The sequence below is a fragment of the Bos indicus genome, chromosome 19 (genome assembly GCF_029378745.1).
Source record: "Bos indicus isolate NIAB-ARS_2022 breed Sahiwal x Tharparkar chromosome 19, NIAB-ARS_B.indTharparkar_mat_pri_1.0, whole genome shotgun sequence".
Taxonomy (NCBI): domain Eukaryota; kingdom Metazoa; phylum Chordata; class Mammalia; order Artiodactyla; family Bovidae; genus Bos; species Bos indicus.
In genome coordinates this window covers 34,914,160-34,941,121 of record NC_091778.1, presented here as the reverse complement: position 1 = coordinate 34,941,121, position 26,962 = coordinate 34,914,160, and the positions used below count along the sequence as shown (strand labels likewise).

General features: G+C 44.7%; 1 protein-coding gene across 1 annotated transcript in view; it reads left to right on the top strand.

The window, feature by feature from the left end:
* The window catches only part of SPECC1 (sperm antigen with calponin homology and coiled-coil domains 1), a 206,724-nt gene that overhangs the window by 6,630 nt on the left and 173,132 nt on the right, over positions 1 to 26,962 (top strand). The window contains exon 2 of the mRNA XM_070773131.1: positions 59 to 127. The gene's annotated coding sequence lies outside the window, so the exon portion shown is untranslated. The remainder of the gene's footprint in view (positions 1 to 58; positions 128 to 26,962) is intronic.

Below are 26,962 nucleotides of genomic sequence, written 5' to 3'. Positions count from 1 at the left end.
CACAAATAGTACTTCCCTTGACCCTGCTTTTTTTTTTTTTTTGCTACACCTCCATTAGTTCCCTGACCAGGGATCAAACCCGGACCCAAGCAGTGAAAGCGTCGAGCCCTAACCGCTGGACCACCAGGTAATTCCCTTGACAGGGTTTTATTTTTCTTTTTTAATCTTTTTTTGATGTGGACTGTTTGTAAAGTCTTTATTGAATTTGTTACAATATTGCTTCTGTTGTTTATGTTGTTTTTTTTTTTTTTTGATCTTAGCTCCCCAACCAGGGATTAAACCCTCACCCTCTACATTGGAAGGCAAAGCCCTAACCACTGGACTGCCAGGGATGTCCCCTGTGTGCACTTTTTAATTTCACCATGTAGAGATTTTAACCAACAGTTGGCTCTTGCTTTTCATAGTCATGCCTCCCTTCCATCTTTCCAAAGACATTTAATAATTTCTTCTACATGCTTCATTGGGCTTCCTAGGTGGCTCTGCGGTAAAGAACCCACCTGCAAGGCAGCAGGCTCACTGGTTCTGTCCCTGGGTCAGAAAGATCCCCTGGAGAAGGAAGTGGCAACCCACTCCAGTATTCTTGCCTGGATAATTCCATGGACAGAGGAGCTGGGAAGACTGCAATCCATGGGGTCACAAAAAAGTCGGACACGACAGCGACTAAACAACAACAATGTGCTCCATTAACTCCCCTCTCAGGCATACGTCTTCCTGTTAACTTGGTGTTCCCATTTCATGACGCTGGGTAAGAACCTGGGGCATCTGCCTTCAGATGCTCATACTTGAGCATGAGGGTTCTTGTTTGCCTGCTTGCCTCTTTGCTGCCTCTGGTGATTGCTGGAGACTGTGACGTGCTGCTTCGTGGACTCTGTGGTCCAGGGCTGGGGCTCGTGTCATGGCCGCTCAGTGTGCAGGGAGGAGTCCCAGGGGCTTGGCCATCCCGGCTGCCGTGCCCCAGTTCATCTCCTTGTCAGATCCCACCCCTGCCCCTCCTTCCCTCTGCTGATCTGGAACCTGAAACCCTGCATGACGGGCTCCTCCCAGGCTGGTGCCGGGTTGTGGTTCAATCGGGCAGTCTGACCCTGAGTATGCTGTGCCTCTCAGAAGTGTCTTAGGTGCTTTCGTTGGCCACTGGTCTTGTTTCTTGTTCCCCAGATCTCTTATTGATTTAGTGGTTTAAAAATATTTCTGTCGTTCCAAAGAATTTTAGGGTAGGAAAGCAGAAGTATGTATTTAGTCCAGTTTCCCCCACTATGTCCACAAGTCTGTTCTTCAATATTACCTTTTATCTTGAATCAATTTCTGTTGTTGAGGGGGTCCCAGAGACCACACCCAGGTTCAGAGATTTCCTAGGAGGTCTCACGGGACTCCTCACATTCTCACATTGTCATCCCCATGGCTGTGACTTATCACTGTGAAGGATACAAAGCAAGACCAGCAAAGGGAAGAGCCCAGAGGGGCCAAGCCCTGTGGACCAGGCACAGGTTTCTGAGAGTCCTCTCCTGGGGAGTCACCCAGCGACAAGCTGTGCAAACACAGCTGAAGCACATTCCTCCAGGAAGCTCTCCTGAGACTGGGCCCCAAGGTCTTTTCTGGGTGCTGGTCACACCGGGCACCCTCTGCCTAGTATCCACCCAAACTCCAGGCTCCTGGAAGGGAAGCAGGTGTTGAGCATAAAACAGTGTTTGCACAAACAGTTTAGGGGCAATAAGAGCCTCTCTTATCAGTCCTGCAAACATCAGGAAGCAAAATCCAAGTTCCCAGGTGCCAGCCAAGGGCCGACTGGCTCAGGCCTGTCTCAGGCCTGCCCTGTTAACCCTTTGTTGTAAAATGGCCCTCCTGTTTTCCACAGGAAAAAAATGGAAACCATACCTGGAAATGACTTCTCCCAGCCAAATTACCAAGTGCCCTTTGCCCTCTCTCGGGAGAAAGCAGCATTTCTGGAGTATTACGGGTAAAGCACTATTTCCTGACTTTGGAATAAGCTGAAGTTTGTTGCGTGGCTAGCAGCCTTGAGGGGCAGAGCATGGGGTGACCACTGGGCTGTTAAGTGATCGGTTCTCTTGCTGGTCTTCGGTCACCAGTGGCAGAGCACTGGTGCAAGGCACGTGACCATCCCCAGTGTCATGTGTATCTTTTCCTAGATCATTCAGGTCACCTCTTCCACCACAGGCTCTGCTCCCCAAACTCTGGCCATGGCTCCACCCATGGGGCATTTTATCCCTTACGTCTCTTCTGTGACTGTGTTCAGTGGCTTTTGTTGCTTCACTTTGTGTCTAAGTTTAATCTCCCACAAGACTGAGAATTCTCTGAGGACCAAACAGCAAACCACATGTAGCTATAGACCCAGAGCCTCCCCGGCAGGGTGAAGCGCTTACGCTGGTATCTGTTAGTGCTTCTGGAAGGAGCAGCTACAAGAACATGGAAAGGCATCTCTTCTCCATCCTTGATCCACATGTCGCTGACTTGTATTCTGTGATGAGGATGGTGATGTAAACCTGTGTGTGTGTGCATGCTCAGTCATGTCTGACTCTTAGCGACCCATGGACTGTAGCCCACCAGGCTCCTCTGTCCATGGGATTTCCCAGACAAGAATACTGGAGTGGGTTGCCAGTTCCTTCTCCAAAGGAACAGCTTCTCCATCTGAGCCCCTCACGTCTTTTGTGTTTTTCGTGCTTTCATTGGTTTATAGTTTATAAATTTATAATTTATTCCTTTTTCTTCTGTGTAGCCCACTGTCTCATTCTCTTCCCCACCCCCACCATGGCCGACTATTCTGTTTAATACACACGCTCTTATTGTATGTATTCTTTTTTTTTTTTTTGAGCATCATTGTGGTTTTATTTGTAGGTATTTCCCCAAATGTAACTGTTACGTATTCAGTCTCTTGATGCCATCATGATATAATGTGCTCAAATCTTCCCCAAATACTTGGATTTGAGTGGAGATCTCTACCCTACCCAATACATCCACATCTTGTGTGTATGTATTCTCAAGAATGTGTATTGTTTTGTGTGCATGTTTTTTCTTATTTTTTCTCTTTTAAAAAATTTAGTTTGTTATCTCCTTTGTTTCTTCTCTCTTTGTCTGTGTGGACTCCTAGTCGCAGTACACAGGATCTTTCACTGTGGCACTTGGGCTTAGTTGCCTCGAGACATGTGGGATCTTCATTCCTGACCAGGGATCAAACCTGTGTCCCCAGCATTGGAAGGCCGGTTCTTAACCACCAGACTGCCAGGGACGTCCCCATGGGAGGGTATTTTTAATTTACATAAGTAGTGTCATGTTAGACTCTTCTAGTGTTATCACTCACCGCCATGTTTCTATGACTCATTCCTGTCGCTATGGTGACTGTCCAGTTTGTGTATCCACCAACTGTGCCTCTCTCCCTCCTGGTGATGGATGCCCACATTGATTTCTATGCCCAGACACTACAAGCAGTGCTGAGGGAAGCTCTCATACATGTCCCATATGGACTTCTGGGAGAGTCTCTCTGGACGTGGGCCAGGAGCGGGACTGCCTGCTCACAGTGTGTGCCAGTCAGTATCACTGATTGCTTCTGAGTGAGGCCACGCCATTCTGCATCTCCCCAGAGTGCACTGGATTCCAAAGACCTTTTTCTCTGCAAACACTTGGCATTGTCCAGCTTTCTAATCTTTTGCAGTCTTACTCTATTTTACATTTCTCTGGTTACTACTGAGTATATACACTTGAGAATGTGTATGCTTGCTACCTTGTTGTATTTTCTTTAATGTAAATTGCCTGTTCATGCTGTTTCCCCATTTTTGTTTTTTTGGCTTCGCCACATGGCTTACAGGATCTTATTTCCCTGACCAGGGATCAAACCCTGACCCATAGCAGTGAAAGCCCCAGTCTTAACCACTGCACCATCAGGGAATATCCTCCCCTCCATTTTCCAGTTGAGATTTCTGACTAGAATATTTTTTAGACATTAACCACTTACTGATTTTTAGAAGATACAAATGGTTTCTCCTGATACATGATGTCCACTTTGTTGTTAGTATCTTAAGGAAATCCTTAATTCTGTAGTCAAAATAACCAATTCGGGGGGAGATAGAAGGCGATGGCACCCCACTCCAGTACTCTTGCCTGGAAAATCCCATGGATGGAGGAGCCTGGTGGGCTGCAGTCCATGGGGTCACTCAGAGTCGGACAGGACTAAGCGACTTCACTTTCACTTTTCACCTTCATACATTGGAGAAGGAAATGGCAACCCACTCCGGTGTTCTTGCCTGGAGAATCCCAGGGATGGGGGAGCCTGGTGGGCTGCCGTCTATGGGGTCGCACAGAGTCGGACACAACGGAAGCGACTTAGAAGAAGAAGAAGAAGGGGAGGGAAGGATTATGAGTTCGGGATTAGCAGATGTAAACTATTACATACAGTATGGATAAACAATAAGATCCTATTATAGAGCACAGGGAACTATATTCAGTATCTTGTGATAAACCATAATGGAAAAGAAATATGAAAAGAATATACATATATATATATTGTGTTTCTGCTGTACAGCAAAGTGACTCAGTTATATATAACTGAGTTTTTTTTATTTGCCCCCAGATACCAAGATAAATGTCTGTGCTTGTTAATTGACAACATGTTAATAATCAAGATATTTCACATAAAAATCCAGATTTCTAGCCTCTGTTGAATCAGCTGTGTTTTAGTGTCAGCTATAGTAACCGAGTGGTAGACTATCTGCCACCCAGCAGGCTTCACTTGTTCCCGTGACCTCCTGGTCATGTGGTCTTCTGAGTTTATGATCAGCCCCTGCTGTGTGTGGAGCAAAACCTTGAAAATAAACAAGCGTGATGATAGTTAGTGTCCATGAAGGTGCTACCTGAATGTGATTCTGGGGTGAAGTGGGCTTGGACCTCAGAGCATGGTGCGGTGGCTGTTCTGATGGCAGTGAGTGTCAGCACAGGAAAGAAAACCAGCTGCACTAATAAATATTCTAGGCTTTTTAGGAGTCATAGTGTCTCACAATCACTCCTCTCCCGCTCTTATAGCTCAAGGGGCGTGCATGCATGATCAGTCACTTAATCGTGTTCAACTCTTTTGCCATGCACTGTAGCCCGCCAGGCTTCTCTGTCCGTCGGATTCTGCAGGCATGAATACTGGAATGGGTAACCATGACCTCTTCAAAAGAGGGTTCGGTCTTCCTGACCCAGGAATAGAACTTGTGTGTCCTGCATTGGCAGGCAGATTCTTTACCATCTGAACCACCTGGGAAGCCCATAGCTTGAAGGCAGGCAATGACAGTATGTCAGTGAATGTGATCCATTCGTTTGGTCCAGACTTGCCCCGCAGACTGTCATTTTCTGACAACATTTTCTCCTGTTGTTTCTCAGGCGCAGGCTCACAGCATTTGCCTGATCACTGGGAAGCAAGTACCTGCTTGTACCAGTGCCTAGGTGGTGCTGGTGATGAAGCACACTTTCAGTCTTCAAGCTCTAGCTCTGGGTGGGGAGACAGACAAGTGAGGAGAACAGGCCAGGATGGGTCTAGGGTGGAACGTATCAGGGAAGACTTTCTGTAAGACGGAGGCATGGAAAATGAGCGGGGAGGGGAATTAGGCAAGACAGGGGCAGGGCCTTTTTGTGCTTCGTCTGTAAAACCCATGAGGTGACAGTTTCGCTCACTATGGCTGGAAAGCAGAGACCTGGTTTTGTGGTGGCGAGGAGTGGGGGCTTGGGGTGGAGGCAATGGGGGTGGTAACCAGCCCCAGAGTGGGTAGCAGGAATGACAGGACAGAGACTGGGTAAAAATTCCACACAAAATCCTGAGTCCTTCAGTTATCAGAGGTTGATGATGACAACCCCCATGCTATCAAAATGTGTCAGAAAATAAGAAATCACAGAACTTTAAATTCACAGTCAAAATAATCCTGATGGAGAAGAGTACAAGCCCACAAAAGTAAACCATAGACAAAGATGACATATGGATATATGCAACTATCCTAAATAAAACAGCAAGATGAATTCAGCAGAATTTCAAGTAGATTTTCTTCATGGAATTGAAGATTGCTTTGATATTAGGACATAGTTTAATCCATTGTGTAAGTAATGAAAGGGGAAAGCTATGTAATCACCTTAAGAGAAACTGAAAAAGCACTTGATGGAATCTGACTCTGAACCTTTTATGTTTCCTTGAAAAGTATTCATAGTCTTGCCTTCAGGCGTGCAGGCTCCCTGCCTGCCCAACTTCCTCACCTTTTTGTTTCATTGGCAAACCTTGGCTGATTATTTCTTTTTTCTTTCTTAACTTTTAGCTGCACTATGTGAGGCATGTAGAATATTAGTTCCCCAACCTGGGATCGAACCCATACCTCCTGCCTTGGAAGGCAGAGTCTTAATCACTGGACCGCTGGGCAAGTCCCTGTTTCTTTTTTTCCTTTAAAAATATTTATATTTATTTGGCGGTGCCGGGTCTTAGTTGCAGCACGTGGGATTAAGCTCCCTGACCACGGATTGAATGTAGGCCTGCTGCATGGGGAGCGTGGAGTCTTAGCCACGGAACTTCCAGGGAAGCTCCTCTGCTCATTATTTCTTCACCTTTTCCTTCCCCATGTCCTTTGTGACCCTTTCCTGTGTCCTCAGTGTGGAGTAAGTTACCTCTTCTCTCCAGTCTAGGGAGTACTATTCAGACCTCGTGTCTTGCATTTTGGTAGTAATTCTGTTTCTCTCTATATTTAGTTGATTTCCTTCTATCAGAACCTTGTCCCGGTATGGGCCCTGGAGATACAGAGACGAGTAAGATGATACTGGTCACTTGGCTCTTCACCCCCAAACTCATCCCCTTGCTCCCCTGGCCACTGCCTCCAGCTAAAGGTACAGGTGGAGGCCCCAGGGGAGACCAGGATGTGAGAGGAGGGGGAGCCAGGGGATTTATCACCCCTGTTTTCTGCCTTGGACAGTGTCTCAGGGGTGGTCCCAGCTCCAGCTGAGGGATACTTGCCTCTGGCCTTCGTCCCACTGAGACAGGCCAGGACGGGAGCCTTTGCTGCAATGCTTGCACCTGGACACACCTCTCTTCCAGCAACAAAGTACAAAGAAACTATATGGAGCTAAAAATAATTGTGTCTGTGCAGTTGGGATAAATTCTGGACAAAAGATACAAAGAGACCAAAAAACCCAGCAGCCACTTTTGAAGAGCCTTGAGCAAAAGCAGAGTGTTGGGAACAAAAGCAGGGTATTGAGCATGCCCCCTGCACTCAACACCACCCTCACCTAACATGAGAAACAAGCTCACCCCCACTCAGGGAGCGAGCAAGGGAACCTATTACTTGCTCTCAGTATCCCCTGCTGCAGCAGTTCATTTCAGTTCAGTCGCTCAGTCGTGTGACCCTTTGTGCTCAGTCGTGTGACTCTTTGTGACCCCATGGACTGCAGCACACCAGGCCTCCCTGTCCATCACCAACTCCCGGAGTTTACTCAAACTCATGTCCATTGAGTTGGTGATGCCATCCAACCGTCTCATCCTCTGTCATCCCCTTCTCCTCCTGCCTTCAATCTTTCCCAGCATCAGGGTCTTTTTAAATGAGTCAGTTCTTTGCATCAGGTGGCCAAAGTGTTGGAGTTTCAGCTTCAGCATCAGTCCTTTCAGTAAATATTTAGGACTGATTTCCTTTAGAATAGACTGGTTGGATCTTCTTGCAGTCCAAGGGACTCTCAAGAGTCTTCTCCAACACTGCAGTTCAAAAGCATCAATTCTTTGGCGCTCAGCTGTCTTTATAGTCCAACTCTCAGTCCATACACCACTACTGGAAAAACCGTAGCCTTGACTAGATGGACCTTTGTTGACAAAGTAATGTCTCTGTTTTTTAATATGCTGTCTAGGTTGGTCATACTTTTCTTCCAAGCAGCAAGTGTCTTTTAATTTCATGGCTGCAGTCACCATCTGTGGTGATTTTGGGGCCCCCCAAAATAAAGTCTGTCACTGTTTCCCCTGTTTCCCCATCTATTTGCCATGAAGTGATGGGACCAGATGCCATGATCTTAGTTTTCTGAATATTGAGCTTTAAGCCAACTTTTTCACTCTCCTCTTTCACTTTCATCAAGAGGCTCTTTAGTTCTTCTTCTCTTTCTGCCTTAAGGGTGATATCATCTGCATACCTGAGGTTATTGATATTTCTCCTGGCAATCTTGGTATCAGTTTGTGCTTCATCCAGCCCAGCTGCAGCAGGGGCTCTAACAAAGCCTTGCCTGAATTTCTTGTCTGGCCTCTGGTCAATTTCTATGGACTGGAGAAGGTCAAGAACCCTGATTGGTATCACCACCTCCTTTCTTTGCTCCTCCAGTCTTATTAAACATGCTGGAGGGCTCCTGCTGAGTCTCTGGTTTGCTCTCCACCACCACTTAGTGTTTTGGTCATTCTCCAAACCTTTTGGGGCTTCCTTTGTGGCGCAGTGGTAAAGTATCTCCAATGCAGGAGATACAGGTTTGATCCCTGGGTTGGGAAGATACCCTGGAGTAGGAAATGCAACCCACTCCTGTATTCTTGCCTGGAGAATCCCATGGATAGAGGAGCCTGGTGGGCTACAGTCCATGGGGTTGCAAAGAGTCAGACACGATTGAGCATGCATCACTTGCTTCACTTGCAAACCTTGTGACCAGTTCCCATGTTAATTCCCTCTGCTGAGCTTTGTTGTTGTTGTTGGTCACTTGCTAAGTCATGTCTCTTTGTGACCCCATGGACTGCAGCACTCCAGTTTCCCTCTCCTCCACTATGTCCTGGAGTTTGCTTGGACTCATGTCCTTTGAGTCGGTGATGCTATCCAACCATCTCATCCTCTGCCGCCCCCTCCTGCTTTTGCCCTCAATGTTTCTCAGCATCAGGGTCTTTTCCAGTGAGTCAGCTCTTTGCACACAGGTGGCCAGAGTATTGGAGCTTCAACTTCTGCTGAGCTACAGCTCTTGAATTCTGTTTTCCAGATTGGACTCTGTCCAATATAGAACAAGAACCCCACTTCTAGATGCCCACAGTCTTTCAGGACAGACATGGAAACGACTGTGATTTTTGTCTGTTTCATGCTGCTTTCTGTCTTCTTCCGGAAGTAGACCTCACCTCGAGCACAAGGATTGGCCATCACCCAGACTGACACCATCATAGGACTTAACACTCCCTGTTCACAGAGGCTTTTCCAGGGGTCATATCATGTCCCCAGACCAGGCTAATCACTTTCCTCTGAGTTGTTTGAAATGGGTGTGGTGCAGCCAGAGCCACCTACCCTCTTGGGAGTCATTGGAGGTGTGAGTTCTGTGGAAACTTGGTCTTTGGTGGGTTTTTTTTTGTTTTTTAAATTTATAAGCTTGATCTTTGTTTGGCTAAGTGTATGTCTCCAGTGCACAGTGAGTGCTCTGTCAACACAATTTCATAAAATCTAAGGTGCCATCCATTTTCAAACAATTATTTTGTGTTCCACTAAGAAAGAAAAAAATACTGTTAATTAAACCATAACATATTTTTTATGTGCACCTTTTATTTTAGATGTATGAAAAGATCTTTTGGACATATTTAAGACAGTTTATATCATATAGTTTATATCATACAGTGTTTTTATTTGTATGTAAACAGGAAAGTGTAAGTGCTGTTAGCTGCTTAAAGTGAAAGTGAAGTCGCTCAGTCGTGTCCGACTCTTTGCGACCCCATGAGGACCAGGCTCCTCCGTCCATGGGATTTTCTAGACAAGAGTACTGGAGTGGGTTGCCTTTTCCTTCTCCAGGGAACTTATCTCTTCTTTTTTAAAATAATTTTTTCATGCTAAAAATTTATTAACTTTTACTACCAGCAAATATCTAGTTATCAAATTCCTATTAAAACCTTCTCTTTTTAAAAACTTCATTCATCCATTCTTTTATTTTTGGCTGCACTGGGTCTTCGTTGCTGTGTGCACGCTTTCTCTAGTTGTGGGAGCCGGGCTGCCCTTTGTTGCAATGTTCAGGCTTCTCAGGTGGAGCACGGGCTCTAGAACACGCAGGCTTAATAGTTGTGGTGACTACCGGTTGCCCTGTGGTGTGTGGGATCTTTCTAGACCAAGGATAAGAACTGGTGACCCCTGCTTTGGCAGGCAGATTCTTAACCTCTGGAACACCAGGGAAGCCCTAAAACCTTCTCTTCTAAGTCACTTTTGACTCCAGGTCGTTTGTGATTTTTCACAGATGAAGTCCCCTCTGCCACCAAGAACCCTGGTAACATGTTGTGTGTGGTTGTGGAAGTGTTCCAGGTTGTCTCCAGGGTTTTCTTTTGGGCTTGTGACACCCATTCTGTGAATTTGATGCTGGCCCTTCCTTATCTCACCTAAAGGGATCTGCAGACTGTGTTGATAAAGCAGCCAGGACTCACACCGCTCCTTCGATGGTCCTCTGGTGTGAAGCCTGGAATAGTGTAGGACTGCGGTCAGCTCTGAGGCCACCTGGAGTGAAAGCCAAGTTACTGTGCTTTTCAGGGAGCTTATTCTGTCACGTCCTGAGCAGCATTGACCATCCAGCGGCGACCATAGGAGGTGTGCTGACCTCAGGGATATTGGGTGTGTTAGCATTGATGGATTGTGATATTTGCACAATTAATTAATCAATGAATCTGGTGGGGCCTCAACCCACCCTCACTGAGAGACAGGCAGAAAGATGTGCAGAGAGAGTCTCCCTTGGTCCAGTGGTTCCTTGGGCCACATCCACCCCTGCACTTTCCAGGGTTTATTTATGAAATCTGGTCCTCCTTCCCTCTTGCTTTGTGAAACTAGTTCAGATTAGTTTCATGTCACTTGCAACCTAGCAAATCCTGACTAATCCAGAAGCTTATAAAATGATTATAAACAGTGTGATGTGTGCAGGAATTAAAGTGTATTCAGGCTCTGAAGTAGCATCAAGGAGAGAGAGACCTGCTCCGTTCGAGGTCAGGCTGCAACTCTAGACTCTCCGAGGTGAGGCAGGGCCTACCTCCTGGGTGCCTCCCAAGGACCCCGTGTATACTCCAACTACTTGCTCCCACTGTCGTTCTCACCACATAATTTAAAATAATCAGTTCAGAGGAGGATGGACCCTGTGTTTACTCCCATTTATAATCGCATAATTACCTTTACTGGTGCTCCTTGAATTTTTGTGTGTGTGAATTTGAATTTCCTTCTGGGCTCACTTGCTCTCACCTTGAAGAACTCCCTCCAGCATTTCTTGTAAGGCTAACAACAAGTTCTCTGCAGGATGGCAGACATTTTATTGGCTTCTGCGTGCCACCATGGCTATAATAAGATCTGAGGCTGGTCTTACAGGTAATTAATAGTAAGGCAGTAGGACATGACTCGCCTGGAATGAATCATTCCATTGCTGAAGGTGACTTTTGAAACAGCTCACCCTAAAGGTGACAGTACACCGCTGGTGTGTCTAGCCACCAAGTTATAGGTGAACTAGGGTTTTCTTTTCTGCCAGGCACTCTTTGTGTATTGCTTTGACTCCCCACGCACCCCCACCACTTGCCCTGTTTCAAATGTTTATCTTTACCATCTTTATTTATGTGTTTCTGGCTACACTGGGTCTTCATTGCTGTGAGCGGGCTTTCTCTAGTTTTAGTACTCGGTCTTCTTATTACGGTGGCTTCTCTTGTGAGCAGGGGCTCTCGGATGCAAGGGGCTTCAGTAGTTGTGGTGCATGGGTTTAGTTCCTTTGTGGCTGGTGGGATCTTCCTGGACCAGGGATCAAACCCATGTCCCCTGCATTGGCAAGTGGATTCTTAACAGCTGGACCATCAGGGAAGTCTCTGCTTTGTGACTTTTAAGTCATTTGTTCAATTTCTTTTATTTTTTCTTTAAACTTATAGTGCAGAAAATTTCAAACATTCACAAAAATACACAGCCTCATATGGTACATTTTCATGTACCTGTGACCTGGGTTCAGTGATGATTTAACTCACAGCCAAATTTGTTTTATAAACTTCCACCTGATCATCCTCAATATTATTTTGTAAGTTGCTCAGTTTATTTTCCTCATTTTTATCTGGGAAAGAGTGACAGTATCCTGAACAAACTGAATTAAGGTGTAAAGAGAAAACCCTGTAAAACCCTTTGATGTGTAGTAAGTAGATGAAAGCTGTATTAGAAGCGTGGGACTTAGTCACTATAAGCAGCAACAAAGGATGCCTGACACCATGCGCCGGGTTTGTTTTTCTTTAAAGGAGCTGTAGTCTGGCATTTTAACAAGAGTTACAAATGACAGGGTGGTGTAGGCTAAGTCTAGCTTTGAGACTGTAATGATACAGGACTGTAAGCTTATAGCTTTTTCAGTTGACTGTAAGCGTCAGACATTTTAAAATTTAGGGCTTCCCTGGTGGGCGAGTGGTTAAGAGTCACCTGCAATGCAGAGGATGTGGGTTCGATCCCTGGTCTGGGAAGAGCTCACATGCCTCAGAACAACTTCACAAGCCCCTGCGCTGCACCTGCTGAGCCCCTGCGCTGCACCCGACTGAAACCGTGGGCCGCGACTACTGAAGGCTGCGCGCCCTAGAGCCTGGGTCCTCAGTGAGAGATGCCGCCTCGGTGAGAGCCCTCAGGCCGCAGCTAGAGAAAGCCCACGTGCACCAATAAAGCCCCAGCACAGCCAAAAATCAATAAAGTAAAATATTTTTAAAATGTAGTCTTATAATTAAAAAAAAATACTAATTCAATAAAATTATTTTGGAGAGAAATCATGTTGAAAGATTTTAGTAGTATCCTCAGAGTAAGATGTTTTAAATAGTTCTTCTGGACATAACCTGCTATTCATTGTGAGGGCATATGTTTACTTACTAGCTTCAAATTGATTTTGCTGAGAGAAATGAGGCCTTTGGTTGGTCATTCTACATTCTCTCACCTGTCTCCCCAGTGATATAGGGAATGCATTTGCAGGGTTGGCAGAGGAAATTAAGATTTTTTGTTGTTGTTGTTCTGGAATATATTAACACTTAGGCTCATACTTGATAGCTTCACTTCAATGAGCATCCTCCTTTAGTTAAACTGGCCTTGGGTATTCTCCAGGGAAAAATAGATTATTACGTTTTTTAACACAAATGTGTGCATGAACTGGTGAAGAAGAACTTCCTTTAGTCACAATTTCAGAGTTACAGAAGCACATGTTTGTTATTATGATCTTTCAAGTTTGCTAACTGCTTTACTGAAAATAGTACATGGAAAAATACAGCACAGTATGTCCCGAATAAGCCCGTGGGTATTTCTTTTTAAAAGTTATAATTTAAATTCTGTCTTGAACTTGTCAAATGCTTTCTTTTAAAATACATGTTTATATAAGCATTTGCTTTAGTGCTTTTGTGATTGAACCAAAAGGGCTTCCCTGGTGGTAAAGAATCCGCCTGCCTATGCAGGAGACTCAGGTTTGATTCCTGGGTTGGGAAGAGTCTCCTGGTGGAGGAAATGGCAACCCACTCCAGTATTCTTGCTTGGAGAATCCTGTGGACAGAGAGCCTGAGGTGCTGCAGTCCATGGGGTTGCAAAAGAGTTGGATATGACTTAGAGACTGAACAACAATTGAGCCAAACAGCAGGGAGAATGGACAGCTTCTGCTCAAAAGACCGAAACTCCCCCAGGTCTCTCAGGGAGGGGTTTTTAAAGACAGTGTTAGCGGTGGGTATTGTAGGGGGTGTGATCAGCTTGTACACAATTCTCTGACGGTTGGTGGTGAGGTGATCAGGAGTCTACATCCAAAACCTTCTGGTTACAGGGGGTCTGAGGTACGTGCTGGTGGGCTGCATGCACTTAACTCCAGCTGGTAGGGGTGTCAGTCTCTGTACCACTCAGGACGTGGCTTAGACTGCTATCTAGAGCCCTTGAGGAGGAACTGAAGGTCCAGCACCTGTGTTGTGGCTTAACTATTATTATTTTGTCTTACTTAACTGTTTTCCTTTGTTTCTGTATTTTCTCACTGCTCTGATTAACTTTGGAACTCAGGCAAGGCCTGGGAAGCTAAAGCTTTTCTACAAACAAGAGGCAGGGGACATGGTGGGATGGGGTGGGGTTTCTATCCCTGAGAAGCCTCTCCAAGGTCCTGCTTAATTTAACTTTTCCTTTGAATTTGCCTTATTTGTCTGTTAATTCAACAAATATTTACTGATTCCCTGATCCATGCTAGATAATGTTCTAGCTACTGATGATGGGTGGGAAGTGAAACAGACAAGGACCCTGCTCTCAGTGAGTTTGTAATCTAGTGGGAAGATAGGCAGCTAATAAGAAAACTTCAGGCTGTGGTCAGCCTGTGTGGAGGACATTGAGCCGCTGGTAGTGTGAGAGTGAATGAGCTTGGGGGCAATACCTGGTCATCGTATTTATACTTTAATTTAGTTACTGTTATCAGAACAGCAATATGGGAGAATGGAAAAACCATGAACTTTTTCTGTATAAACCTTAGGTTTTCTAACACACGTTGTGTGGATATCAGAAAATTATACAATCTGTCTGATTCCCAGTTTCCTCAACTACTCTAAGGGTAAAAGAATACTACCTAGCTCATAGGGACTTTCTGAGGAATAAATGTGACAATTTAAGCAAAAACCCTAGGAAAGTGTATGGTCTCTAACAGTTGCTTTATAAATAGTAGCTAACATATTTCTAGAGGCTTCCCTGGTAGCTCAGCTGGTAAAGAATCCACCTACAATGCAGGAGATGCTGATTTGATTCCTGGGTCAGGAAGATCCACTGGAGAAGGGATAGGCTACCCACTCCAGTATTCTTAGGTTCCCTGATGGCTCTGCTGGCAAAATGAATCTGCCTGCAATGTGGGAGATCTGGGTTCAATCCCTGGGTTGGGAAGATCCCCTGGAGCTTAAATTCTTTCTTCATTAAAATTAAAAAACAAAGTTCCCCCATGATTTCATCAGTTTTTCTATCCGGTGCCTAATGAGATGTTTTAAAGAGAGCACCTTAAATAGCCATTCATGCCCATGGTCACCATGGTAACTGCTAGCATGGAAACTTGCTGCTATGGGCTTATTCATTTCCATGAATCGTCACAGTTTAATGTATATCTTCTGTTGGCCAGCTTTTGTTGAGGTCATAATTCACAGGAAGGGAACTATATTTGTATTTAATGCAGCAAAGTTTTATAGAACTGAAGGATAATAAATTCATCAAGAATCTGGACACCAAAGCAGGGTTCTAGGGCAGAAACAGCAGTGCCACTGCAGTTTCTTCTGTGGGAAACAGCACACTGTGGTTCAGAGGGGCTTTACTACCGCACCCAGCTCGGGGTGCAAGCCACAGCCTGGGAGCAGGCAGAGACCCCAAGATACCAAGTCCCTCAGGGCTGCTGATGGGGACTTCCCATAGAGGAGATTCCAAGGTCAAGGTGGTCATCTTCCTAGATAGACAGCCAATCAAACACCTTAGAAGAGCACAGGGCACAGGGAAGCAGGTACGTCAGAACAATGAAGCCTACAGCCGGCCTCAGAGACCTGGCAGGGTCTGCGGTAGGACGGCTTGGGGAGATACTAAGCTGACTTGAGAGTTTCCCAACCTGCGGGCACATCTGTGTTCTTAACAACACACTTTGTCCTGGATCTACTTGTCCTGGAGACGGGACCAAGCTAAACAGCACCCTTTCTTCCTTTCCTTCTCTCTGGGGTAAGGAGGTCTCTCCTCTGTCCCGGATCAGTGGCCAAGAGGTCCTACCAAGACCTTCGTCAACTACCCCCTCCTCATTGACACTCTGACTTCTCTCTAATGATTTTTTTTTTAAGTATTTATTTATTCGGCCGTGTTGGATCTTATTTGTGTCACTCGGGATCTGTAGTTGCAGTATGGGGGATCCAATTCTCTGACCCGGGATCGAACCCACGCCCCCTGCATTGGGAGCACGGTGTCTTGGCCACTGGACCACCAGGAAGTCCTTGTACTGATTTCTTCTCTCTCTACCTATAAACAAGCTCAAAAGTTTCCTATCTTAAAAAGGAGTCCACCCAAACTCTCTACTCTGACCTTTAACTGTTGACTTCCTTTCATGGCTAAGTTTTCAGGAATCGCTTGACTTTGTCTCTCATTTCCTCCTTAACTCTGTGACTTTGCTTCTTTTTGAAGAAAATTAATTAATTTTGGCCACAATGAGTCTTCACAGCTGCATGTAGGCTTTGCTTTAGTTGTGGTGAGTGGGGACTAGTTGCGGTGCACGGCTTCTCCTCCTGGGGGCTTCCCTTGCTGCAGAGCACGGCCCTGAGCGCAGGCTCAGTAGTTGTGGTGCACAGGCTTAGTTGTCCCACAGCATGCGGACTCTTCCTGAATCAGGGATTGAACCGGTGTCCCCTGCATTGGCAGGTGGATTCTTAACCACTGAGCCCTGAGGAAAGTCCTGTGACCTCGCTTCTAGCTCTGTCTTCTGTAGACTTTGTTCCCACTACGTTCATCGATGGGTATGTCCATCTGTCCTCTGTACTCTTCCAGCTGAGTGTCTCTGCATTTCAAATTCAGCAAGAAATGAACTCATCATCTGCTTCAGTGCTATAATGGTTTGAAAACATACCTGTAAACTCTTTGATACTTTTCCTTTCAAGAGGTGGGGCTTAATGCCCTGTCCATGAACGTGGGCTGGAATTAATCACTCCCTCCTAATGAGTGGAATAGGGCAGAAAGGATGTGTGAGACTTGAGGGTCATTAAAAGCATTGTGGCCTCGTCCTTGCTCTCTCTCGGGTCACCTGGTGCAGGGGAAGACGTGTACCATAACTGAAGGATATTCAAGCCACCTATAGAGAGGTTCACTGGGCAAGATACAGAGGTCTGTCAGCAGCCAGTGGTTACTTGCCAGCCATGTGATTTGAACTCCTCGGAGCTCCCATCCCAGTCAAGTCTTCAGATGGTGCAGCCCTAGCTTAAGTATAATCCAGCAAAGCTTCTCCTTGATTCCTCACCCACAGAAACTGTGAGATGATAAATGATAAATATAATAAAATTTAGCAAGCTGCTAAATGTTACGGGTATTTGTTACACGGCAGTAGATGAACAATGCACATGGCAAACCTTGTCTTTTCACAATCTCAACAAGTTGTTTTCAAACCAGAAACACCTCCTTCCTCCTCAAAATTCAACTGACACTCAAGTTCTATTATTTATATTTAGGAATCTGTAATATCATGGCATCTGGTCCTATCACATCATGGCAAATAGAATAGAAAAAAGTGGAAACAGATTTTAATTTCTTGGGCTTCAAAATTACCGTAGATGGTGACTACAGCCATGAAATTAAAGGACATTTGCTGCTTGGAAGAAAAGCTATGACAAACCTAGACAGTGTATTAAGAAGCAGAGACGTCACCTTGCCTACAAAGGTCCAACTAGTCAAAGCTGTGGTTTTCCCAGTAGTCATGTATGGATGTGTGAGTTGGACCATAAAGAAGGCTGAGCGCCAAAGAATTGATGCTTTTGAACTGTGGTGTTAGAGAAGACAATTGAGAGTCCCTTGGACTGCAAGGAGATCAAACCAGTCAATCCTAAAGGAAATCAACCCTGAATATTCATTGGAAGGACTGATGCTGAAGTTGAAGCTTCAGTACTTTGGCCAGCTGATGTGAAGAGCTAACTCACTGGAAGAGACCCTGGTGCTGGGAAAGATTGAGGGCAAAAGGAGAAGAGGGTGGCAGAGGATGAGATAGTTAAATGGCATCAGTGACTCAATGGATATGAATCTGAGCAAACTCTAGGTGAGAGGGGAGGACAGAGGAGCCTGGCATGCTGCAGTCCATGGGGCGCAAAGAGTTGCATACGGCTTCACGACTGAACAACAGCAACAATTTGTTGATTCAGCCTCTTATGAATTTCTCTTTCACTCTCTGTGTATGGTATCTCATCTAGACTGTTTAAGTTGCCTGGAAATGGGTTTCTTGCTTCCAGCTTTACTCCCTTATAATCTGTCGTCCATGCTGCCATCAGAACAGTTGTTCTAAAGTATGAGTTTTATCTCCTTGCTTCTTTGCTTAAATCATCCTCATTGACTAGGGCTTATCAAGTCCAGACACCCTAGCAGTACAGGTAAAGCCATTTGAGGTTTGAGTGCTTCTTCCTCTTTGCTGTGGCACGCCATACGTATTCCTTGAAATTCAGAGCATGATTTGAGAGAGGGATTCTGCTAACATTTTGTTCTGTTTTCTCTCCAAAACATGTATCATTAACTTTGGGGCAGTTCTAAAAACACGTTCCATTAGTGTGTGTGCTGTACCAGTGAGGGGTGTAGCAGTAAATGAGGCCTCTGTTGTATTCCTGTGAAACTCATAGGATTTTGCACAGAGAAACGTTATTGTCCCCTTGAGGAAGAACTTGGTTGGTTTACCAAAGAGGCCATGGTGCTTTGTCTGAAAGTCATGTGGGAAGCATGCGTGGTTTTCTGCCACTATTTCAGGAGCTTCATGAAAACTATGAAGTGTTCTAACCCTTGGAAGCAAATGCATCAGGGGGCCAATGAATTCCAGTTTTTCAGGATACACTACTGTGCTTCCTGCCTGCACATCCCTGTTTAAGTGGCTGGCTGGCCACATAAAGGACATACACCTCTCCAGCTTACACATCAGTCCTGTTCAATATGACCCTTCCAGTCAACTATACAACAACCAAAAAGCTGATTAAAAATAGTGACCCTTTCTAACTGTTGAGTCATATTTATACTGTCAGCATGACCTTTATATTTCCTTGAACCACTCTCTCTGGGCTTCCCTGGTAGCTCACACGGTAAGGAATCTTCCTGCAATGAGGGAGACCTGGGTTCGATACCTGAGTCGGGAAGCTCTCCTGGAGGAGGGCATGACAACCCACTCCAGTATTCTTGCGTGGAGAATCCCGTGGAGGGAGGAGCCTTGGTGGGCTACAATCCATAGGGTTGCAAAGAGTCAGATATGACTGAATGATTAACACTTCACTCTGCTCTATCAATTTTTCTAAACTGATGTAATGCCACAAAATAGAAAAAGAGGAAAACTGTGAATTTTAACAAATATGAACACCAGCATACAATATTATTAAAATATTTGGTGAAAATATAGGAAGAATAAAATGAAAAAAAAAAATTTGGTGAAAATATAGTAACAGACTAACCAAGATGAACCACATCCCTTAAAAAAAATATTTATTTACTTACTGGGGCTTCCCAGGTGACACTAGTGGTAAAGAACCTACCTGCCAACGCAGGAGACCCTGGAGATGCAGGTTAATAAAAAAAAAATTATTATTTTGGACTGTGCTAGGTCTTCATTGCTGTGTGGGCTTTCTCTAGTTTCGGTGCGCTGGCTTCTATTGTGGAGCATGGGTTCTAGGGTGCGTGGGCTTCAGTCGTTTCAGCTCCTAGACTCTAGAGCACAGGCTTAATAGTCATGGCGCATGGGCTTAGTTGCTCTCAGGCATGTGAGATCTTCCCGGACCAGGGATCAAACCTGCGTCTCCTGTATCGGCTGGTGGATTCTCTACCACTGAGCCACCAGGGAAGCCTGAACTACATCCCTGTAACTGAAGGTTGGATGCAGAAAAATAACCAAAGTATAAATTTCAAACTTAATGGTTATGTGAAGAGTGTAACAGGATTTCAGGGAAAAGAATAATCTTGCATTTCAAGATAATATTAATAAAATACTTGGGGCTTCCCTCATAGCCCAGTTGGTAAAGAATCTGCTGGCAATTCAGGAGACCCAGGTCTGATTCCTGGGTCGGGAAGATCCCCTGGAGAAGGAAATGGCAACCTAGTCCAGTATTCTTACCTGGAGAATCCCATGACAGAGAAGTCTAGCAGCCCATGGGGTCACAAGAGTTGGACATGACTTAGCGGCTAACCCACCACCACAATTAGTAAAATACACTTGAGTAAAACTGTTGCACTTTTTTCTTTTGAAGTTGAAATTCCCAAAGTAGCTCTGGATATGTGAATCCCATTTTTCTTTCATGTATTCAGCAAACACTTACTCAGTGTCCTGTGCTGGGCTCTCAGCAAGGGGCAGAAGGAAGAGCACAGGAGCTGGTGCTCGGTTTTCTTCTGCATCATATCCAGTCTGTACTCTGCTGCTTAGTTTTCTGTTTCTCTTTTTTCTTGCCTCTTATGTTTCAGATCCATAAACTGTTTTAAGTCTACATTCTCATTTCAAAGCTTTGTTCTCCAATCTAAACAGATAGTAACAGTTGTGTATTAGTCCTTGTGTATACAGGCTTAGAAATTCCATTTTTAAAGCACATTCTTATAAAAACTCATAGAAGTGCAGAGAGTAAAATGTGAAAGGCCTCCCTTTATTCTTTTAATTAAAAATAGATATATTTATTTGACTGAGCCACATCTTAGTTGTGGCATGCAGGATCTTTGGTTGCATCGTGCAGACTCTTAGCTGTGGCAGGTGGGATCTAATTCCCCGACCAGGGATGGAACCTGGGCACCCTGCATTGGGAGCGTGCAGTCTTAGCCACTGGACCAGCAGGGAAGTCCCGAAAGTCCCCTTTTACAATCTCCTCTCCAGCTGCTTCCCAAAATCCATGCATACAAGTGTGTGAAAGTCCTGTTTCCCACATTTTTGGTGACACTGTTATCCCTTTAAAAAATATTAACCCATATGATGGCTTTAAAAGTATCTTATTGCTCAGTTCATATTGCTCAGTGCTGGGCACTGGGTAGATGAAGCCTCTTGTCATGTGTTTATTAGTCTTTAGTATTTCTCTGAATTGCCTTTTCCTACCCTTTGCTTTTTTTCCTCTGGAACTGTTTGTTTCTTCTTGAGTTAATTTTGGTAATCTGTGTTTTCCTAGAAAATTATCTGTTTTGCCAGTTTACAAATCCATATATATAATTATGTCCTCTTTCTTGTTTCTAATTTGGATGCCTTCTTTTTTTCTTGTTTGATTAAATTTGCGTGAAGTTCTATCTTGTTAGTCCTTTCAAAACACCAGCTTTTACTTTTATTAGTCCTCGGGACTGTTAAAAATGTTTTTGGTTTCATTAATTGCTGCTTTTTCTTTATTCATTTCCTATTTGTACCTTCTTTTTTATAGTTTCTTTAATTTTGGTTGCAGTGGGCCTTCACTGCTGCATGAGGGGCTTTCTCTGGTTGCAGCAAGTGGTCTTCTCATTGCAGTGGCTTCTCTTGTTAAAAAGCACAGACTCCAGGCACACAGGCTTCAGTAGTTGTGGCATGTGGGGTTGTTAGTTGCCCTGTGGCATATGGAATCTTCCTGGACCAGGGATTGAACCCGTGTGCCCTGCGCTGGCAGGTGGATTCCTAACAGCTGGACCACCAGGGAAGTCCTCTTCCTTGCATCTTTTGTACCTTTTTGGGAGCAGAGGTTCAAAAGTTGTTGCTGAGGGTTGGGAGAGGGACATCAGCCCTGTTCCCTGCCCGCCGCGCCCCCCCCTCCCCCCCCGCCCCCCTCCCCCCCTCCCCCCTCCCCCCCCGCCCCTCCCCCCCCCCCCCCCCCCTGCCGCCATCACCAATAAAGAAAGTTCAGAATCAGGAAGAAACAAGTCAGGCATCAGGTGGAGATCATGTAGGCTTTGATAGTAGTAAGGATGACTTGAAGAATAATGCTCAACCTGCGATTAGTCAGGCTAATGACCTCTCCCCTCTGAGTTAACAAGAAATTCTTAGAATAAATGCTTTTTGGGAGGTTCAACATGAAAATAGAGTTGAATAAATCAATTGCTAAGTAGCAATGAAGGCTTTCCTGGTGAGGTGGTTCAGATGGTAAAGAAATGCAGGAGACCTGGGTTTGATTCCTGGATTGGGAAGATCCCCTGCGGAAAGAAGTGGCAACCCACTCCTGTATTTTTGCCTGGAGAATTCCATGGACAGAAGAGCCTAGTGGGCTAGAGTCCATGGTGTTGCAGAGTCAGACATGACTGAATGACTAACACTTTCACTTCTTTCAGGGGCAATGAAGGCCATGTTCCCTCGGGGGAGTTCAGTCTTCATAATTCCATCCGGAGACCCAGATTGGAAACAGAAAGATGGTGATGTGGCAGATCCCAGTTGGTGGCTGGCTGAGCAGGGAGCTGATGGGGAGCCTGGTGGAAGGAGGTGGTCTTGGGATTCAGACTGGTCAGGGAGGCCTTTGGGAACCCGAGTCTGGGAAGGGTGCAGGGGTTTCAGCTTAACCAGCAAACCAGGCTGGGAAGGAGGAGGTGAAGGGTTGCTGGACGTCAGAGAGGGCCTTTCAGTGTCAGAATCCCTGTAGTAGGAAAGTCAGGTGGACAGGTACATCCCCAAAGATGCTGGGACCTGTGGGGGACCGGGGCTGAGTCATCTTGCAGGCTCTGGGGCTCTTGTCCTTCCTACTTAGCTCAACATCTGCTTTGAAGCCGAAAGAATTGCTGCTTTCCTATTCCTGGCTAATTAAACAGTTCAAACATATGCATCGCCTCCCTCAGCATCCTCACACAGGAGGTGCTGTGTGGGTGGCAGGTGTGTGGCCCTGGCAGCAAGGGGTGCATTGGGGTGGAGTGGGAGGAGAGTGGGGAGGGGCCAGCCCTGGAGCCACACTTGCCTCATGGCGACCTGACCTGTCAAGGCTCCTTTGGGCCTGTGAGTTCATCTGGCCCTCCAGGGGTGTTTTTATGACAGTATATCAAGGCATAAACTGTAAGCCAACAGGCCTATGTTCCTAGCCATGTGTTCGCAGAATGAGTTTGGTCTTCTTGTTTCCTCAGGGAGGGCGCAGTGACCCCTGTCCAGAGCTCGTACAAAGGGCAACCTCACTAAACATCTCTCTCCCTGTGCGGTGTGTCTCCCTCTGTAATTTCTTCTCTCTATGTAATTTCCTACAGTGAAATTTGATGCTTTAGAACTAAATTAAAAAGTCATCTAAAGAGATGGTTGGGTTAACATAAAAGTCAAGTTCCTTTAAGGAGGAATGATTTTTTACAGTCAGGTCACACAGATATTTACAAAGAAGAGCAGTGTATTGGGTTGGACAAAATGTTCATTCGGATTTTTCCAAAAGATCTTAGGAAAATCCCAAATGAACATTTTGGCCAACCTAGTACTGTCTTACATGCTGATGTCAGGTTTCAGAGTCTATGTGTGCAGGTAGGGCTTCCTGGGTGGCTCAGGGGTAAAGATTCTGCCTGCCAAAGTAGGAGACACAGGTTCAGTCCCTGGGTCGGGAAGATCCCCCAGAGGAGGAAATGGCAATCTACTCTAGTATTTTTGCCTGGTTAATGCCATGGACAGAGGAGCCTGTCAGGCTGCAGTTCACAAGGTTGCAAAAGAGTTGGACATGACTGAGTGACTAAACCACCACCATCAGCACATCACGTAAACAGTTTCTGTTTATACTCATTTTCCAGTAATAGGCACAGGGTCTGTTCTGGCTGCATGAAAGGTAGAGACTGTGAAGAGTTTTCAGCTGTTGTTGCCCCTGGGAGGGTGTCCTTTCATGTACTTCATCACAGGTCCTTGAGGGCATGTCTCCACTATAATGCAAGGGTCCTAAGGACTCTTACTCTGACAGTCTTTGCAAAGATTCATCAAACATCTCTTTGAAACCCACTCAGAGTCATTTTCATCTTTTGGCTTTGTCCTAGATATTTTTAGGGTTGATAGATTTATTTTTTCCAAGAGCAAACAGAACATTTTAAGGCTTTGATTTTTGGCTAAGGCTTAGTAAATTCTGTTCCATGGAGAGTAGGCAGGTTTCCTGCTGAGGCACTTATGAACTTGGCTGGCACAGAGATTTCCTCTCAGTGTTAGCTTGGAGTCATGAACCCAGCCCAGAAGGTAGACCACCCTTGTCCTGTGCAGCTTCTGCGTCAGTGGACACCTGGACACACTGTCATGGTCCATCACCTCCCTCTGTTCTGAGTTCCCTGTCCCCACAGAGGACATCTTGTTCAGGGTTTAGTTGCTTCTACACTTAAGAAAGCCTGCCTGGGATCATGTTGAACTTAGTCTCTGCAGAATAAGCCATCAAGTCATAGAGTCTGCTGCTCTCAGAATGCCTAATGGTTATTGTGCTTAAATAGTATTATTAAAATGATAAAACAAGCCATGTTCATCTCAGCTAGTGTCAAAAAAATCTTAAGAACATAATGACAATTAGAACCTTCCATCATTTCAGCACCTAGAGGTAACATCCTCTTTTTGTCATTTATTTTCTAAACTTTTATTTTACCATGGTGAGAACACTTAACTTGAGATCTACTCTCTCTCGCTTTAAAAAAATATATATTTATTTGGCTATACCAGGTCTTGGTTGCAGCATATGGGATCTAGTTCCCTGACCAGGGATTGAACCCAGGCCCCTGCTTCAGAAGCGTGGAGTCTTAGCCACTAGACCACCAGGGAAGTCCCAAGACCTACTCTCTTAAATGTTTAAGCATACAATAAATGATTGGTGATTAGAGGTACAGCACTGTACAGCAAATCTCTAGACCTTACTCATCTTGTTTGACTGAAACTTTATGCCAGTTGATTAATTAATTAAACTTTATGCCCCATTCCCCCTCCTCCAGCCCCTAGGAACTACCATTCTATTCTTTGATTCTGTGAATTTGACTATTTTAGAGTTCCTCAGATATGTGGAGTCAGGAAGGGTTTGTTCTTTCGTGACTGGTTTATTTCACTCAGCATAATGTCCTCAGCTTCATTCATGTTGTCACATACTGTGGACTCTCCTTACTTTTTTTAAGGCTGAATCACATTCCATTGTATATATGTACCATCTTTATCCATTTGTCTGCTGATGGACACTTCGGTTGATTCCACATCCTGGATATGGTGAATAACACTGCCATGAACAAAGGAGTGTTAATGTCTCTTAGAGATCCTGATTTCAATTCCTTTGGGTAAATACCCAGAGGTGGGATCATATGATATTTGTACAGTTGACCCTTCAATAGCTGGGCTTGTACTGCATGGGTCCACTTACACACAGATTTTTAAAAATAAAATATACAGTTGACCCTTTGTAGCCATAGGTTTAGCGTCTTCAGTTCAGTGCTGATGCAAACTTAATACATAACCATGCTAAGTCGCTTCAGTCGTGTCCAACTCTGTGCGATCCAATGGACAGCAGCCCACTAGGCTCCCCCGTCCCTCGGATTCTCCAGGTAAGAACACTGGAGTGGGTTGCCATTTCCTTCTCCAATGCATGAAAGTGAAAAGTGAAAGGGAAGTCGCTCAGTCGTATCCGACTCTTAGCGACCCCATGGACTGCAGCCTACCAGGCTCCTCCACCCATGGGATTTTCCAGGCAAGAGTACTGGAGTGGGGTGCCATTGCCTTCTCCGATACATAACCATATATTCCACTAAATACATTGTCATCTTTGTTCCACATCATCAAATATTTTACAGTGTCACTTGTGAAATTTATATAAATCACATCATAAAATTCACTATTTTGAGATATACAATACAGTAATTTTCTTGTGTATTGACAAAGTTGTGCAACAGTCACCACTGTCAAATTCCAGAACATTTTTATCACCCCAAAAGGGAGTCCTGGAGCGATTATCAGTCACTGCCCATTCTAACTCCTCCCTTCATCCCACGGCAACCACTAATCTACTTTCTGTATTTATGGATTTGCTATTCTGGAAATTTCATATGAATGTATTCATACAATTGTGACCTCTTTGATGTGGCTTCTTTCACTCAACATAATGTTTTCAAGGTTCATCTATATTGTATCACGTCCCACTACTTCGCTCCTTTTTTTAAAACTTCATTCGTTTTTACTGATGAATAGTATTCCATCGTATGGATCTCACATTATGTTTATCCATGCATCACTTGATGAGGATTTTTTTCCTACTTTTTAGCTATTGTGAATAGTACTTCTGTGAGCATTCGTATACAGATTTTTATTTGAGCTCCTGTTTTCAGTTCTTGGGGGTACATACCTAGGAGTGGAATTACTAGATCACAATGGTGACTGTCTTTATCTTTGAGGAAATGCCAATTTTTTTTTTCACAGATGCCATGGCATTTTACTGGAGAAAGAAATGGCAACACACTCCAGTATTCTTGCCTGGAGAATTCCATGAACAGAAGAGCCTGGCGGGCTACAGTCCATGGAGTCGCAAAGAGTCAACATGACCGAGCAACTAAACAAACAACAATACCATTTTACATTCTCACAAACAATGTATGGAGGTTCGATTTCTCCATATCTTTGCCAAAACTTACTATTGTCTTTTTTAGCTGTAGTCATTCTAGTAGATGTGAGATGCTATCTCATTGTAGCTTTGATTTTCGTACTGCTATTGCCTAATAATTGCAAATATCTTTCCATGTGCTTATTGGCCATTTGTATGTTTCATATTTTCCTTGAAGAATTGTCTGTTTGGCTCCTTTGCCCATTTTTCAGTTGGGTTACTTGTCCTTTATATTCTGGATAATAGGCCCTTATTAGATATGTGATTTGTAAATATTTTCTCCCATCATGTGGATTATCTCTTCACTTTCTTTTTTTTTTTGTAATTTTATATTTATTTTTGGCTATGCTAAGTCTTTGTTGCCATGCAGGCTTTTTCTCTAGCTGCGGTGTGTGGGGGCTATTCTCCAGTGGCGGCATGTGGACTTCTCATTTGATGGTTCCTCTTGTTGTGGAGTAAGGCTCTAGAGCACATGGGCTTCAGTAGTTGGGACCCTAGGGCTCAGTAGTTATAGCTCCCAGGCACTAGAGCACAGGCTCAATAGTTGTGACACACAGACTTAATTGCTTTGTGGCATGTGGGATCTTCCTGGATCAAGGATCAAACCCGAGTCTTCTGCATTGACAGGTGGATTTTTTTTTTTTTAACCACTGAGCCACCAGGGAAGCCCTCACTTCTTGATAGTGTACTTTGAAGCACAAACGTTTCTGATTTTTACGAAGTCCAACATATCTAGTTTTTCTTTGGTTGCTTGTGTCTCGTGTGTGATATCTAAGAAAACGTGGCCTAGTCCGAGGTCACAAAGTTTTATACTTATATTTTCTTCTAAGAGTTTTCTATTTTTCACCTCTTACATTTTGAGGT